The sequence below is a fragment of the Eurosta solidaginis genome, chromosome 1 (genome assembly GCF_040869045.1).
Source record: "Eurosta solidaginis isolate ZX-2024a chromosome 1, ASM4086904v1, whole genome shotgun sequence".
NCBI lineage: Eukaryota > Metazoa > Arthropoda > Insecta > Diptera > Tephritidae > Eurosta > Eurosta solidaginis.
The window spans coordinates 58,568,873-58,585,404 of NC_090319.1; the positions used below are offsets into that span (position 1 = coordinate 58,568,873).

Sequence of the window (16,532 nt, forward strand, 5' to 3'; positions counted from 1 at the left end):
GCGGAGATAAGATCAATTGAAATTTCATGATTACCAAAAAAAAAACTACTTACATTAAGCAAAATGTCTACAAGGTAGTACTAGTATTACGTTGTCCGTATTACGGAACAAACTCATCCGGTAGTTGCTAGAATTGGGGTTCCTAAGATGATGCCGGTATGTTTACTGTCATGGCCTATGCCCATGGCCCTGCTGTAATGGTTGTACCGGTGTGGAGTGGTGTTGCCGGTATTGATGTCGTCGTATCTGGTGGTATGTGCGCGTGGTGTTGGCGCTATTAGTAGTGGTGGTAGTGCGCGGTTGTGGCGCACAATGTGGGTCAGTGGGCACCGTTTCGGGCGTGCGATGACGGTGGTGGTTGCGCTGTCTAAGGGGTTGTGGTTGCACTTATGATGTTGCTGTTAAATATTGGTGGAGATAACCGAGGTAGCACTAAGTCTGATACTGCATAAGATAGTTATTCCGCGGGTATGCTAGTGACTCGGTTTTGTCGATTCACTGCAAGAAATGCTTGCGAAAGTGGTGGCAATTAGAAACCGTGGGCACAAAAGAATCCAAATTTGTACACCCAAAGCTGCGCGCCATGCGCTCCCACGTGCCGATGAATATATATACTGGTTTGGTCGAAATTGGAGTCTGGAGGATTTTCCATCAAAATTATACCTCGAATGCGACTATCAATGTACCCAGAGCGACAGCCACAGGAACGCAAAACTGATAAGGATCGTGCCAACGTAGAAACCAGGTGAATGGTTATTATCTTTATTGGGATAATGGCCAATGGGAATTTGAACATCCCCGCAGAGGTAATCAAAGGATGTACGCTCGCTGCACACAGTACTGTTTGGTATCTCAACACAAATTCTTTTTTTTTTTTTTTCCTGTCTGTATCGGGCGGAAACTCATGGTAGAAGAAAAAATTTTTCTTAGTGATGGCCGGTCTGTCTGTTCCCTTCCTTTCGATATTTTTCTTTTTTATCGCCACTTTCACCACATCGCTAGGTGTGTTCGCGTGAACACGCTCCCAAGGGGATCATGGCCGTAGACCGCAGCAGCAGACCGTAACAAAAGGAATCGAGATAGATATAGACTTCCATATATCAAAATCATCAGTATGGAAAAAAAATTTGATTGAGCCATGTCCGTCCGTCCGTCTGTCTGTCCGTTAACACGATAACTTGAGTAAATTTTGAGGTATCTTGATGAAATTTGGTATGTGGATTCCTGGGCACTCATCTCAGATCGCTATTTAAAATGAACGATATCGGACTATAACCACGCCCACTTTTTCGATATTGAAAATTTCGAAAAACCGAAAAAATGCGATAATTCATTGCCAAAGGCGGTTAAAGCGATGAAACTTGGTAGATGGGTTGACGTTATGACGCAGAATAGAAAATTAGTAAGATTTTGGACAATGGGCGTGGCACCGCCCACTTTTACAATAAGGTAATTTAAAAGTTTTGCAAGCTGTAATTTGCAGTCGTTGAAGATATCATGATGAAATTTGGCAGGAACGTTACTACTATTACTATATATGTGCTAAATAAAAATTAGCAAAATTGGATGAAGAACACGGCCACTTTTTAAAAAAAAATTTTTTTTAATTCAAATTTTAACAAAAAATTTAATATCTTTACTGTATATAAGTAAATTAAGTCAAAATTCAACTACAGTAATGATATGATGCAACAAAATACAAAAATAAAAGAAAATTTTAAAATGGGCGTGGCTCCGCCCATTTTCATTTAGTTTGTCTAGAATACTTTTAATGCCATAAGTCGAACAAAAATTTACCAATCCTTCTAGGGGCAGAGATTCTATGACGGTAACTGTTCTCTGTGAAAATGGGCGAAATCGGTGGAAGCCACGCCCAGTTTTTATACACAGTCCACCGTCTGTTCTTCCGCTCGGCCGTTAACACAATAACTTGAGCAAAAACCGATATATCTTTACTAAACTTAGCCCACGTACTTATCTAAACTCACTTTATCTTGGTATAAAAAATGGCCGAAATCCGGCCATAACCACGCCCACTTTATCGATATCGAAAATTACGAAAAATGAAAAAAATGCCATAATTCTATACCAAATACGAAAAAAGGGATGAAACATGGTAACTGGATTAGTTTATTGACGCAAAATATAACTTTGGAAAAAACTTTGTAAAATGGGTGTGACACCTACCATATTAGGTAGAAGAAAATGAAAAGTTCTACAAGGCGAAATCAACAGCCCTTGGAATCTTGGCAGGAATACTGTTAGTGGTATTGCATATATAAATAAATTAGCAGTACCCGACAGATGATTTTCTGGATCACCTGGTCCAGATTTTGGTCGATATCGCGAGAACGCCTTCACATATACATCTAAGGGCCACTCGCTTTTAAAACCCTCATTAATACCTTTAATTTAATATCCATATCGTACAAACACATTCTAGAGTCACCCCTGGCCCACCCTAATGGCGATATCTCGAAAAGGCGTCCACCTATAGACCTAATGCCCACTCCCTCTTAAAATGCTCAGTAACACCTTTCGTTTGATACCCATATCGTACAAACATTCTAGAGTCCCCCCTGGCCCACCCTAATGGCGATATCTCGAAAAGGCGTCCACCTATAGACCTAATGCCCACTCCCTCTTAAAATGCTCAGTAACACCTTTCGTTTGATACCCATATCGTACAAACTTTCTAGAGTCACCCTTGGTCCACCTTTATGGCGATATCTCGAAAAAGCGTCCACCTATAGAACTAAGGATTACTCCCTTTTAAAATACTCATTACCACCTTTCATTTGATACCCATATCGTACAAACATATTCTAGAGTCACCCCTGGCCCACCCTAATGGCGATATCTCGAAAAGGCGTCCACCTATAGACCTAATGCCCACTCCCTCTTCAAATGCTCAGTAACACATTTCGTTTGATACCCATATCGTACAAACATTCTAGAGTCACCCCTGGCCCACCCTAATGGCGATATCTCGAAAAGGCGTCCACCTATAGACCTAATGCCCACTCCCTCTTAAAATGCTCAGTAACACCTTTCGTTTGATACCCATATCGTACAAACACATTATAGAGTCACCCCTGGCCCACCCTAATGACGATATCTCGAAAAGGCGTCCACCTATAGACCTCATGCGCACTCCCTCTTAAAATGCTCAGCAACACCTTTCGTTTGATACCCATATCGTACAAACATTCTAGAGTCACCCTTGGTCCACCTTTATGGCGACATCTCGAAAAGGCGTCCACCTATAGAACTAAGGATTACTCCCTTTTAAAATACTCATTACCATCTTTCATTTGATACCCATATCATACAAACACATTCTAGAGTCACCCCTGGCCCACCCTAATGGCGACATTTCGAAAAGGCGTCCACCTATAGACCTAATGCCCACTCCCTCTTAAAATGCTCAGTAACACTTTTCGTTTGATACCCATATCGTACAAACATTCTAGAGTCACCCCTGGCCCACCCTAATGGCGATATCTCGAAAAGGCGTCCACCTATAGACCTAATGCCCACTCCCTCTTAAAATGCTCAGTAACACCTTTCATTTGATTCCCATATCGTACAAACACATTCTAGAGACACCACTGGTCCACCTTTATGGCGATATCTCGAAACGGCGTCCACCTATGGAACTAAGGATCACTCCTTTTCAAAATACTCATTAACAGCTTTCATTTGATACCCATATCGTACAAACATATTCTAGAGTCACCACTGGTCCACCTTTATGGCGATTTCTCGAAAAGGCGTTCACCTATAGAACTAAAGCCCATTCCCTTTTAAAATACTCATTACCACTTTTCATTTGATACCCATATCGTACAAACACATTCTAGAGTCACCCCTGGTCCACCTTAATGGCGATATCTCGAAAAGGCGTCCACCGATAGACCTAAGGCCCACTCCCTGTTAAAATGCCCAGTAACACCTTTCATTTGATACCCATATCGTACAAACAAATTCTAGAGTCAGCCCTGGTCCACCTTTATGGCGATATCCCTAAATGGCGTCCATCCATAGAACTATGGCCTACTCTCTCTTAAAATACTCTTTAATACCTTCCATTTGATACACATGTCATACAACCACATTCCAGGGTTACCCTAGGTTCATTTTCCTCTACATGGTGATTTTCCTTATTTTGTCTCCATAGCTCTCAACTGAGTATGTAATGTTCGGTTACACCCGAACTTAGCCTTCCTTACTTGTTGTCTATAGTTTTGACCACAAAATGATTTATGCTGTCAAAACGGCTAGAATATTGAGATTCATAAGCAGCAACTCTACGGTAACTTTGAGGGGGCTTTGTTACTCCGTAAGTTCTGCAATAACGAGAAGCATTAGCTCTTCGGAAGTCCAGTTGGCTCATGTGTTGTCCTCCTTTTCGATGTAAAATCCAAGCATTTTGTATTGAAACATCTATTAGCCAAGTAAAAGTTGAGCGCCACCATTTTCTACCACGTGCTTCAATTCTAAAGGCATTTACATTTTGGTCCATTCTATCCGTTCCACCATGTGTTTGTTGTATTGTTGAATAGAATATGGCAAAGGTAACACTGCATTGTCAACCCACTTAGTTATTTTAATATCGGTTGATTTCATCTTCGCGCTTTCCATGTAATCACGTTCAAGTTTTCTCAATTCTTCTTTCGACTGCAAAGGACATGATTTTGGAATTATGTTTGGTCGAATGGTTCCGGTTCCATGGTAACCACGTTGCCTTAGTCCAACTAAGGCTGAGGGTGACGTGAATAAGTTGTAAAAATAAAAACTGAATTCTAAACTCTTAATACTTTCGTCAAACTCGTCCAACATGCAAATAGCGGCGTTATGTTTTTCCCGTATTGGAATGCATATTCCTCTTTTACGAGGATTCGATCCTTGGTACATCTCGAAATTTACTAAATACCCTAAAGGAGTATTCAGGCTCCACATTTTGTACCCAAATCGTAATGGCTTACCTCTTATGAATTGCTTACAGCCATGGCGGCCATAATATTGTTATGGAATCGCATCTTTGATGGAGCAGTAAGGAAGGCAGTCGGCATGATCTGGGGGTGCTCTGTGGCTAGTCATGTCGGCTGGGCGGGGTCCTTGCCAACCTTACTGTTCCTGCGCCATAAAAAAAGTCATATCATGCCTATTCAAAAAACTCAGCTGTCTAATTCAAAAAAACTGACAGAAGTGCAGAGCCGACTCAAAACGCTTATAATTCAAAATAAAACAACATCCGGTCGAACCGGATGCCACGGACAGACCGTTAAACATTCAAAATTTTAAAATTCAAAAAAAAACTAAACGCAAAAAAATTACCGAACTGACCGGTTGCTAACGCTGGAAATTCAACTCAAAAAACCGCTGAAAATTTAAAAGAAAAACAAACAAAAACAGAAATGGGCCGGATATATAGAGGGGCGCCGCGGATGTTGCTGCGACGCCCGGTGCATTACCCACCCTCAAATCCACGGCCACCGACGCACCTGAATTTCGGTGGCCCCTTACCTGAAATACCTAAGTGCCTTCTAAATAAATATAGACGCCAGCATTCGCATTTCAAATTACAGATTTATTTATTCATGGCGATTACTAACCTATTCATTAATTGTATCTCCCTTATTATTATATTGTAACGAATTTGCTGCAAATCCTCTTATTTGCCCTTTTGCTAGGTTCGTATCGCTAGACTGTTGAATAAATAACTCCAATATTGAATAATGGAAAAATGGCCTTTATTAAAATACTTCGCAATAACACCGTGCAACGAATAGCTTGCTTAATAACCAAACTGATTGATAACTCAAAAGAAACTCTACTATTGGCCGCCAGATCGCGTGCTTAATCAAACTGATTGATAGCTCAACTCAAACTGAATTGCAGCGCCTCTACATCTGTTGCCTTTTATACTCTTTGGTTTCCTCGTTCGCCTTTTTCTAGAATCTACTAGCATTGTCCATGAGCTCTCAAACTTCTCAGCTATAACTAAAATTGCACAATTTTATACATCTTTTAGGCGCTTCCAGAATCTACTAGTCCAGTAGCTCTCAAACTTATCAGATATATGCATGTGTTTGCGCATTGACTCTCCGCTACTCGTATTCGTACATGGTACATATGTGTAGACGCAATTATTTATTCATTTATGTAGATACATAAAGATTGAATTATTGATGTGAATGTTTGTAGTTTACAGTCTCTCGCACGCACATAGGCGTATAAGTAAATGCATCTGTGTGTGACATCTCTCGGCTGCCTTATATTTGTGTATACATGATTTGATTATTGACGTAAATATCGCTTAGCATGGCCTTAGTGATGGTATAGCTTAGTGATGCTAATATCCGTGACAATATTGTAACGAATTTACTTGCAAATCCTCTTATTTGCAATCCTCTGCTAAGTTCGAATCACTAAACTGTTGAATAACTCCAATTTGTAATAATGCAAAATGGCCTTTATTAAAGTACTTCACAATAACACTCAAACTGCGCAACGAATAGCTTGCTTAATAACCACACTGATTGATAGCTCAATGAAACTCTACTATTCAAAATAGTACTGCTATTGCTCGCTAGATATCGTCTAAATCGCAACTGCTTGACAACTCAAATGAAAACTGAACTCTTTTTACTCGCTTGTGCCGCTTTTATAGTTTACGCTGCATACATCTAGGCTCTTCTATTTCCAGAACTTACCAACTATTTCGAGTGTTTATAGTTCTCATATAGTTCCTACTTGTTTACAATTTTCTACTTTTCAGCGTCTCTCAGATATATGTGAGTTTGTAGTTTACAGTCTCTCGCACACACATAGGCGTATAAGTAAATGCATCTGTGTGTGCCATATCTCGGCTGCCTTATATATGTGTATACATGATTTGATTATTGACGCAAACACTGATTAGCATGGCTTTAGTGATGGTATAGTTTAGTGATGCTAATATCCGTGACACTGCCCTCCAACTAAGTCTGATCGTCCCGATCAGACAAATCTCCCAATCTAAACGTTGCCAGCCTTTCCAAATGTACTACTCTTCTACTCCGTGGTTTCTCAATGCTTTGTATGCGGTAGATGGTATCACTGATCTTCTTCACAACCTTGTACGGGCCTTCCCAACTGCACCGAAATTTGGATGGAACACCTTTCCGCCGGTGAGGGTTGTTTAAGAGTACCAAATCTCCCGCCAAGAAACCTTCCGAATTAAAGTTTTTGTCATGCCAGTGTTTCATCTTACTACTCATTACCCTGGGCTGTTCCTTCACACTCTGTTGTTTGGTCAATGAACCACTTCGTAGAGCTTGCGCTGGACGGATTTGCTTTGCATAATCGGTATCGTTCCCACATTTCACAACAGTAGTGCACTCCGGCTTGAAACTACCCTCGCATTCTTTCTCGGAAATTCGTTGCTTCGTTTTCCTGCGTCTTTTAGGTTTTGTCAATGCCAGTGTTTCTCTCGCAGGTACTTTTGATTTTGATTTATTTGGCCCATTCGATCTATCAACCTTTACCTTTGACTTTTGTGGTCTTGGTCGAGTCTTTTCCACCAGTACCCGATTACTGTTGAACCCTTTTTCCAAACTAAAGTTAAGTGGTATGTCCTGATTCTTATAGCGCGTAATTTTTCTCCGCATATCGATCCTGATGTCATGGTCAACCAAGAAGTCCACTGCCAATATGACTTCATCAACGATTTCCGCCACAACGAATTTGTGTAGAACCATGACTTTCCCAATTAATACCTCACATACCACTTCGCCTTGGACTTGATTATACTCGCCTGTGACCGTACGCAACCTTGCTCCAGGTAATGACTTTACTCTCCTATAGACCAAATCAGATCGAATCAAGGAATGAGATGCCCCCGTATCTACAGTCAGTACACGCTCTTTACCATCCACATTCCCTCTGGTGGTAAGACTGCTTGATTTCCTTCCAATCTGCGACACAGATATCACAGGACATTCAATAGCCGCGGCAAGTTTTCGTTCTTTACATCCGACACGCTCTTGCTCATATCCGCCAGCTTTGCGTTTACGTCCACCCACATTGTTGGAACTATTAGGACCAAGATCGCAATGACGTGCAATGTGACCTGGGTTGCCGCACTTGAAACATTTAATAACTCCGGCATTCTTCTGTTGTGATCCCTTCAGTGCTTCCAAAATTGTGTCTACCCAATCTGGTCTTTCCACTTCCACACGGCGTGCTTTGAAAACTGGCTTACACAGAAGCGACGCTGTTTCCTGTATCAGAGCATGCGATACCGTTTCAGCAAATGTCAGTTTTGGATCCGCATATGTAGCCCGCTTCGTTTCCACATCTCGTATGCCATTTATGAAGCTCTGAATTTTTACCCTTTCAGTGTATTCTACGGGTGCGTCCGCATTTGCAAGATGAGCCAATCTTTCAATATCTGAAGCAAACTCCTGCAATGTCTCATTTGCTTTTTGGTAGCGGTTTTGCAACTCAATTTGGAATATCTGTTTCCTATGCTCGCTTCCGTAACGTCGTTCTACAGCAGCCATCAATGTTTCATAACTGTTCCGTTCGTACTCTGGAATCGTCTGTAATATTTCCGCTGCAGGCCCTTTCAATGCCACGAACAGTGCAGCAACTTTATCTTCTGCATTCCAGTTGTTCACTGCTGCGGTCTTCTCAAACTGTAGCTTAAAGACCTGGAAAGGAACAGAACCGTCAAAGGATGGTGTTTTTACCTTTGGATTACTCGCTGAAACTGCTGGACGATTTAATTTTAACTGCTCCATACGACCCTTCAACTCATCGACTTCTGCCTGAAATTGAGCGATTTTTGCATCCTGCGCTTCCAGCTTTGATGTTACCCTTGCTTCCTGTGCTTCTAACTGTGAAGACATTTGTGCCACCTGCAATGATAAGCGCTCCTCTTGTTCTTCCATCTTTGATGTTATACGTGTTTCCTGCGATTCCAGTTGTGAAGAAATTTGTGTCCACATTTCTGAAATACGTGTTTCTTGTGCTTCAATCTTCGATGTTATTCTTGTCCCTTGGGATTCCATCTGTGATGACATATACGTTTTCTGTTCTTCTAGTTGAGATGCCAGTTGAGATGTTATATCTGTCTTTTGCGATTCCAGTTGAGAAGCCACTGTCGATGTTTGAGCAGATATTGCAGCCAAAATCATGTTCAAGTCTGTGCTGGTAACCGTCTGCGGTGTTTCGTGTTTCTCTTCAATTTTTGTTGTCTCCTCGCCATCAAGGTGAAAGACATACTCTTCCACATCAATTCCTTCTGCTTCCATTGCCTCTCGTAGCCGTGCCTGAAGTTCGAGTTTAACGCCGCTTGTATTCAATCCACGGCTCTCCAACTCCTTCTTCAGTTGCTGGATCTTTAAGTCACTGAACTTTGCCATATCCTTGTTGTCTTCTGGAATTTATTCAACAATTCCTCTTCTGACACCAATTGTAACGAATTTACTTGCAAATCCTCTTATTTGCAATCCTCTGCTAAGTTCGAATCACTAAACTGTTGAATAACTCCAATTTGTAATAATGCAAAATGGCCTTTATTAAAGTACTTCACAATAACACTCAAACTGCGCAACGAATAGCTTGCTTAATAACCACACTGATTGATAGCTCAATGAAACTCTACTATTCAAAATAATACTGCTATTGCTCGCTAGATATCGTCTTAATCGCAACTGCTTGACAACTCAAATGAAAACTGAACTCTTTTTACTCGCTTGTGCCGCTTTTATAGTTTACGCTGCATACATCTAGGCTCTTCTATTTCCAGAACTTACCAACTATTTCGAGTGTTTATAGTTCTCATATAGTTTCTACTTGTTTACAATTTTCTACTTTTCAGCGTCTCTCAGATATATGTGAGTTTGTAGTTTACAGTCTCTCGCACACACATAGGCGTATAAGTAAATGCATCTGTGTGTGCCATATCTCGGCTGCCTTATATATGTGTATACATGATTTGATTATTGACGCAAACACTGATTAGCATGGCTTTAGTGATGCTAATATCCGTGACAATATTATACGAATGAATACAATACAATAGGTATTAACTTATGTAACAATGGTATTTAGGTAGTTATTGTTTTATTTGTTTGCTGCCTGTATTTATTTACTTTAATTGATTTATATAGTTTTATTCTAATCTATTTTATTTTGGTATATTTATTATATTCTCCTTTTTGTTTTGTTTTATTTTATTTAATTTAATATTTTTCGTTTTACTTTATTTCGTTTTATTTTATTAATATCGTATTATTTTAATTTATTTGTCTTTTTCCTGTTTTAAATAGGCGTTCTTATATGTACTTAGTTTCTTTAGTTATTTTATTTTATTTGATTACACATAAGAATTTAACTTCGATTTGATTTTACTTTTTATTTTCTTTATTTTATGCATTTAAATTTATTTAAACCCATTTTAATTTGTTGCATTTTTTTCTTGTAATTGTAATTTAGCAGTCGTTCTATCAAATATGTGTAAACTTATTTTGTTGCTTTTTTTAAATTATTTATCATTACGATTACGATTAATTTTACATAAATTTAAATGTAGTACATTGTGGGTATGTGGTAAGATAATAAATTGTAATATTACGTTTTGGTTGCTTTGTATTCTGCTTTCCTATGTAATTTAGTTATGTAGGTTTTTTTTTTGGCTTGCTTTAAAGTATGTATATGAATGTGTTGCCAAAAAAACGCCATAGAGTTAAGTTAATTATAAGTTAATAAGGTCGTTTCTCATCTTTTTGTATTTTGTATATATGTATGTATACTAGACTAAGTGTAATTTTTTTTTTTTCGTAGTAACTAACTGGTATAACTAAATGCTAAACTTGGTTTAACTTTGTGTGTTTGTTTCATATCATTTTCAATTGTTACTTTGTAGTATTGTTTTGCAAACGGGTAAATAATATAATTCCAATATATTCATAGTATGCGGAATAGCTATTTTCACTACGAATATGTATATAGTGTATAAAGTGAGAGAAAAACTAATTCAACCGTTCACACTTTATCGACTATAAATTGAAAATGAAACCTTTGGTTATTCCTAAACCGTAAAAATTGTTAAGTGTGGTAATATAACATGATAACTCACAAGACCATTGCATATAAACTTTTATTATTTAATGCGTGAAGGTATGCGGGGATAAATGGGAATATGAATACTTAAGTCTGGCTAAGCTCGCTCTGTTGGGGTTTTTTGTTTGTAATATTTCAAATTATACATATATTTATGTTTTTGATAATCAGTATAAACACTTTGTGTGAGAAAAATAGGTAAATAAATATGTTTATGTATAGTAAGTATACTACATACAAAGTAAGAATTTGGTTGAATGCATTAAATTACATACTGTCACGGATATTACCACCCCTAAGTTATCCCATCACTAAGGCGATGCTAAGGCCATGCCAAGCAGTATTTACGTTAATAATCAAATCAAGTATACACATATATAAGGCAGCCCAGAGAGATGTCACACACAGATGCATTTACTTATACGGCTATGTGCGCGCGAGAGACTGTAAACTACAAACATTCACATCAATAATTCAATCTTTATGTGTTTACATAAACGAATAAATAATTGCGTCTACACATATGTACGTATACGAGCAGCGGAGCGGCAATGCACAAACACATGCATATATCTTATCTCAGTGGTCACAAGAGAGGGCAATAATTTGTGCACGTAGTTGTGGCTGGCGATTTTGTAACCGAAACAACTAGTAACTTCTGGAAATCGAAGAGCCTAGAAGTATGCAGCGTAAACTATAAAAGCGGTGCAGGCGAGTAAGAAGTAATTCAGTTTGATTTGAGTTGATCAGCAGTTACGACTAAGAAGATATCTAGCGAGCAATACCAGTATTATTTTGATTAGTGGAGTTTCATTTGAGCTGTCAGTTTGGTTATTTTAGCTATTCGTTGCACAGTTTGAGTGTTATTGTGAAGCATTTTAATAAAGGTCATTTTTTCCATTATTCAATATTGGAGTTATTTATTCAACAGTTTAGCGATACGAACCTAGCAAAAGGGGCAAATAAGAGGATTTGCAGCAAATTCGTTACAATTGGTGTCAGAAGAGGAATTGTTGGATAAATTCTAGAGGACAACAAGGATATGGCAAAGTTCAGTGAATTGAGGATCCAGCAGCTGAAGAAGGAGTTGGAGAGCCGTGGATTGAATACAAGCGGCGTTAAACTTGAACTTCAGGCACGGTTACGAGAGGCAATGGAAGCAGAAGGAATTGATGTGGAAGAGTATGTCTTTCATCTTGATGGCGAGGAGACAACGAAAATTGAAGAGAAAAACGAAACATCGCAGACGGTTAGCAGCACAGACTTGAACATGATATTGGCTGCAATATCTGCACAAACATCGACAGTAGCATCAATGTCGTCGCAACTGGCATCTCAACTGGAAGCACAAGAGGCACGTATAACAGAAATGTCATCACAAATATCCACCAACATGTCATCACAACTGGAAGAACAGAAAACGTATATGTCATCACAGATGGAATCCCAGGAGACACGTATCTCAGAAATGTCGTCGCAAATGTCATCTCAACTGGAAGAACAGAAGACATATATGGCATCGCAACTGGAAGAACAGAAGACATATATGATATCTCAGTTGGCTCAGCAGTTGAAAGCGCAAGAGGATCGCATATCATCGCAGTTGGAGGGTTTTAGTGAACGACAAGATAAAATGGAAGCTGAGATGGATGCTTTGAAAGATCGAATTCAGCAGTTACAATTAAATCGTCCAGCAGTTTCAGCGAGTAATCCAAAGGTAAAAACACCATCCTTTGACGGTTCTGTTCCTTTCCAGGTCTTTAAGCTACAGTTTGAGAAGGCCGCAGCAGTGAACAACTGGAATGTGGAAGATAAAGTTGCCGCACTCTTCGTAGCATTGAAAGGACCAGCTGCCGAAATCTTACAGACTATTCCAGAGTACGAACGGAACAGTTATGACGCATTGATGGCTGCTGTAGAACGGCGATACGGAAGCGAACACAGGAAACAGATATTTCAAATAGAATTGCAAAACCGCTACCAAAAAGCTAACGAGACTTTGCAGGAGTTTGCTTCGGACATTGAAAGATTGGCTCATCTTGCAAATGCGGATGCACCCGTGGAATACACGGAAAGAGTGAAGATTCAGAGCTTTATAAATGGCATACGGGACGTCGAAACGAAGCGAGCCACATACGCGAACCCAAAGCAAACATTTTCTGAAACGGTATCCCATGCATTGACTCAGGAAACGGCGTCATTATTGAGTAAACCAGCATACAAAGCTCATCGTGTGGAAGTAGAAAGGCCGGAGTGGGTAGATACAATTTTGGAAGCTCTGAAGGGATCACAACAGAAAAATGCCGGAGTTATGAAATGTTTCAAGTGCGGTAACCCAGGTCACATTGCACGTCATTGCAGTAGCAATTCCAATAGTTCCAACAATGTGGGTGGCCGTAAACGCAGAGCTGAAGGAGACGATCAAATCTCCAAATCCACTCAATCGTTAAACTAAAGCGAGTCAGCCGCAAGGGGCGACAGCTGGCTCCCTCAATTGAATGCCCCATAATCTCTATCTCGCAAATTGGAAGAAGGTCAAGCAATCTTACTGTCGGAGGACATGTGGATGGAAAAGAACGTTTACTAACTGTAGATACGGGTGCATCCCATTCCATTATTCGATCAGATTTAGTCAACAAGAAGATAAGACCATTGCTTGGAGCAAGATTACGTACAGCCACGGGAGAGGACACCCAGGTAATTGGAGAAGTAGAATGTGAAGTAGCAATTGGGAACGTCACGGTACTTCACAATTTTATAGTGGCAGGTATTGTTGATGAAATCATAATTGGAGTGGACTTCTTAATCAACCAAGGCATCAAGATCGATATGCAAAGCAAGACGATGCGATATAAGAACATGGATGTGCCACTTAATTTCGGCTACGAGAGAGGCTACAGCAGTAAACGAGTGCTGGTGGAAGAGAGTCAGCAAATACCACCAAAATCAGAAGCAGTCATCTGGGCAAAGGTAGATGGAGATTGTGGGACAAACAAATTGTGGGTTGTCGAAGCAGCAAATAAATCAGCACTGAACATACTTGTAGGAAAAACCCTGGCTATGACAAAACAAGATGGACGTATTCCGGTAAGAGTACTCAATGAGTTCAAGTCACCATTCAATTTGATCAAAGGAGCTATTTTGGGAAGATGCCAAGAGGCCGAAGTAGTTATTAACTGTGAACAGCTCCAGGAATACGTTTCATCTAGTAATACTGATCTTTCAAATGATATCACGGCATGGACGCATGGGCTAGAGGAAGCCTATCAGAGTAAGGCAAAACAACTGCTCCTAAAGTACGCGAACATATTTGACCAGGATGATTCTAAACCAGGCCGCACCAACGTTGTGAAACACCAAATTGACACTGGAGATGCGAGGCCGATCCGTCAAGCTCCACGTAGTGTTCCACTGGCGAAGCGGGAAGTTGTGAGTCAAATCATTCAAGAAATGAGCGACAGCGGCGTCATCGAACCATCAGCTAGTCCATGGAGCTCACCGGTAGTACTTGTAAAAAAGAAGGATGGAAAAATGAGGTTTTGCGTGGACTACCGGAAGTTGAATGACGTAACGAAAAAGGATAGCTACCCATTGCCAAGAATTGACGACACTTTGGACTCGCTATCTGGTACGAAATGGTTTTCCACGCTGGACTTGAAAAGCGGCTACTGGCAAGTGGAGGTGAAGGAGGAAGATAAAGAGAAAACAGCCTTCAGTGTCGGTGATGGTCTTTGGCAATTTACAGTGATGCCTTTTGGACTTTGTAATGCACCAGCTACTTTTGAGAGACTCATGGACCAGGTACTGAAAGGACTACATTGGAAAACATGCTTGGTATACCTGGACGACATCATCGTATTGGGCAAGAACTTTGATGAACATCTTAAGAACTTGGAGGAAGTTTTCCAGAGAATAGCTGGCGCTGGTCTAAAGTTAAGTCCCAAAAAGTGTGCGCTGTTTAAAAATGAAGTCAATTATTTGGGTCACAAGGTAACGACAGAGGGCATCTGCACTGCGAACGAAAAAATAGAGGCTGTAAAGGATTGGCCAAGACCACAGAACCTACATGAATTGAGAAGTTTTCTTGGGCTGTGCACATATTACCGCCGATTTGTACCAAATTTTTCCAGCGTAGCCCATAGCCTCCATGAGCTTACAAGAAAAAACAAAGCTTTTGAATGGAAGAAGGAGCAAGAAGTGGCTTTCCAAACATTGAAGGAGCGTTTGTGTACTGCCCCAATGTTAGCATATTCGATTCCAGGAGCAACATTTATTCTGGATACAGATGCGAGTGGATATGCTATAGGAGGCGTTTTATCACAACTGGTCGATGGACAGGAGAAGGTAGTTGCATATTACAGCCGTTCGATTGGAAAACCAGAGAGGAACTACTGTGTTACGCGGAGAGAGCTGTTGGCATTGGTAGACTGCATTAAACATTTTCACAAATACCTCTACGGCCAGCGATTCCGTGTCAGGACAGATCACGCAGCGTTGAAATGGCTTCTGCAGTTCCGTAATCCGGAAGGACAATTGGCACGGTGGATCGAGCGACTACAAAGCTACGACTTTTCCATTGAGCATCGAAAAGGTAGTACCCATGGAAATGCTGATGCAATGTCACGAAGACCATGTAGTTTGGAATGCAAGCACTGTTCAAAAGCCGAGGCTAAAGAAGACATTATAGATGTCCGGCTAATGAATATAACATGTACAGATGAATGGGACAAGGAACAGCTAAGAAAGTGCCAGCTAGAAGATGCAGATCTGTCACGTGTTATGCAAGGGCTCGAACGAAATGAAAGACCAAACAGAGAAGAGATGTCAGCAGAGAGTCCCATTGCGAAGTCATATTGGGCACAGTGGAACAGTTTAGAATTGATATCCGGTTGCCTTCATCGAGTATGGGAGAGTGAGGATGGTAAATACAAGAATAAACTGATAGTTGTTCCCAGAAAGAGGATTCCTGACGTGCTCAGCGAGCTGCATAATGGTCCAAGCGGAGGTCATCTTGGAATCACGAAGACGCTCGAGAAGATTAAACAGAGATTCTATTGGGTTGGTTGCCGTCAGTCGGTCACTGAGTGGATTGCGAACTGCGAGGTTTGCAGCAGAGCGAAAGGGCCCAGAACACGAAGTCATGGCCAGATGAAGCAATATAACTCAGGTGCGCCATTTGAAAGGATCGCCATGGATGTCGCAGGTCCATTTCCTACTAGTAACCGCGGAAACAAATACGTACTGGTGGTTATGGATTATTTCAGTAAATGGCCAGAGGTATACCCAATCAAAAACCAAGAAGCAGAAACAGTAGCAGAAGTGGTTAAAAACGAATGGGTTGCAAGGTATGGTGTACCAATGGAGTTACATTCTGACCAAGGCAGGAATTTCGAATCAGCTGTGTTATTTTTTTTTTT

At 40.4% G+C, this 16,532-nt stretch overlaps 1 protein-coding gene across 1 annotated transcript in view; it reads left to right on the plus strand.

The window, feature by feature from the left end:
* Rab23 (RAS oncogene family member Rab23) overlaps positions 1–16,532 on the plus strand; it is a 122,853-nt gene that overhangs the window by 12,951 nt on the left and 93,370 nt on the right. The gene's annotated exons all lie outside the window — the stretch shown is intronic.